The sequence below is a fragment of the Portunus trituberculatus genome, chromosome 16 (genome assembly GCF_017591435.1).
Source record: "Portunus trituberculatus isolate SZX2019 chromosome 16, ASM1759143v1, whole genome shotgun sequence".
Taxonomy (NCBI): Eukaryota; Metazoa; Arthropoda; class Malacostraca; order Decapoda; family Portunidae; genus Portunus; species Portunus trituberculatus.
In genome coordinates, this window is record NC_059270.1 from 11,255,445 (window position 1) to 11,257,944 (window position 2,500).

The window sequence follows — 2,500 nt, forward strand, 5'->3', positions numbered from 1 at the left end:
AATTAGACACACACACATTCACACATACACACACACACACACACACACACACACACACACATATATATATATATATATATATATATATATATATATATATATATATATATATATATATATATATATATATATATATATATATATATATATATATATATATATATATATATATATATATATATATATATATACTTGGTTTAATGTAGATTCGCCAAAGCGTAAAATGTAGAGGGTGAAGAAAAGTCGCAGTAAAAACACTATGTTTAGTGACCTTGTGAACGTGACGTTTCGGGACAAACAGAATATCATCATGAGACACAAAGAAGTGTATAAAACGTGAGCGTGGGACGTCGTCCCCTACCAAAGATCTCCGGAAGAAAGAGGTCCTAGGTACGAGATCGCTTCTTCTTATTCCCTAGCCCTAACACAGTCGTGTATCACATCTACCTAATCAACACAGTACTAAATGGTTGAATTTGAATTTCCTGGTCAATTTTATAAGAGGAAATAAAGAGCTTCTTTTATATAAACTTATAAAAATAACCCTGTAAACTATTGATAATTTAAGACAGGAAAAAAGTAAAAATAACCTAAAAGAAAAGAACAAATGGATGTGACGTGGGTAGGAAACTGGAATAACAGTTAGTTTCATGGGTAGATATTTGACTGTTAAGATTTTATTTGAATTTATAAATGCATGGAGATTCAGCAATTCTCTACTCAGATAATGTCCTGGATTTATACAAAAATGTTGAAATCTTGTTCCCTAAAAGCATGATCTAATTCTCTTGGATGATTTTTTTATGACTGAAAAATCTGGATTTGAGATCTGTTTGCCAGTTCTAAAAGAGATGCCCTTGTACTCACACATACGTAATTTCAAGTGTCAGCTTGTTGAACTGATGTACTCAGGTTTACAACTGGGACAACGAAAACCATATACTATGTTAGAGCTCAAGGGATAAGGTACCTTAGCCTTATATATAAACAGAGATCCAATTGTATTTGCGTTAACAAAAATAAATCTAAATGTTAAGTCTGGAAAATGTTTGCGTAGCAGAACTGTTAATTCCTGAATAACATAATAGCTGATATGACCCTGAAATAGTAATTTAAGGTACTTGACTGGTTTATCTTCAATTGTCATGTCTGTATTGTTAAATTTATTGCATAAAAACTGTTTAACATGTTACTCGAATAGTGCTAGTAGACATCCATTGGTTGCGAAAGTATTCTTTGAACCTATTGATCTCTTTATTAAGATTAATCCAAGTCCTATACAGTTTTGATTGAGTTGTTTTATAAATGTTAAGAACAAAGGATGCTTAGTTAATTCCCAAGCCATTAAAAGTTTTTTTTTTTTCCTATACACATCTCTGGCTAAACCATACTCGCTCTTTTAATCAACACATCCAAAATCCAAAAAGGTAGGCAGCTGCTTTCTTCCAGCTCTACTGTAAAACTGATATTCTTATGTTGTGAATTTGAATAATCCTGGAACGTTTTTATGTGTGACTTATCTTAAAAAAAAAAAATTACCTACATGTCTTTTATAAACAATAAATTTAAGTACTTTTGGAAAGTTTTCAGTAAAATAGTCTCACTGAAATGCAAGAGGCAATTTGCCTAGGTAGAATCACTCCATCAATTTGTTGATATAACTTGTTATTAAAGATAAATAGTGATTCTTTGACAACTAGATCCAATAATAATGTCAATTGTGGAACTGTAAGGTTATATGGTAAGGAATCTTTACATTTATCCAGTTAGATGCTAATGACTTTTAATAGACGTATATTAAAAAAATAGAAAAATTATTTGACACCAAAACTGGCCAGAGAGAAAGTTGTTTGTATATATATATATATATATATATATATATATATATATATATATATATATATATATATATATATATATATACATATATAAGTGTGTGTGTGTGTGTGTGTGTGCGTGTGTGTGTATGTGTGTGTACCACGTACCAGAACGACTCGCTGTAAATAGTGACCCGTCGTCACACTGGTGGTGACACACGTGGCATTTAGATTAGGAAGGTTACCGCCCATCAGGACCTCGATCAGTACCGTTCAGACCCTGCTCCTGAGCCATATACCGCCTATATTCCTAATTTGGAGTTCTGTAAAGCTGACAGAGTTGGTTCCGTAATCTTAAGAGTAGAAAAAATCAACGCCATCAAATATTGATATAAATTGATGACGAGGAAAGCTTAAACGACAAAAAGATATAAGAGAGAGAGAGAGAGAGAGAGAGAGAGAGAGAGAGAGAGAGAGAGAGAGAGAGAGTAAAATTGGAAGACCATGACGTCTAAATGACTATTTTCCGAGAATAATTAAAGCACTGTCCCCCTCACTGTGTTACCAGATACAATGTAAAAGTAACTGAAACTACCTCATATGGTAACAACAGAAGACGTTAATAGGCTTGGATCAATATGACCTTATTGCCAGTGGTGGACTGGGACCCCATGGTGACCAGC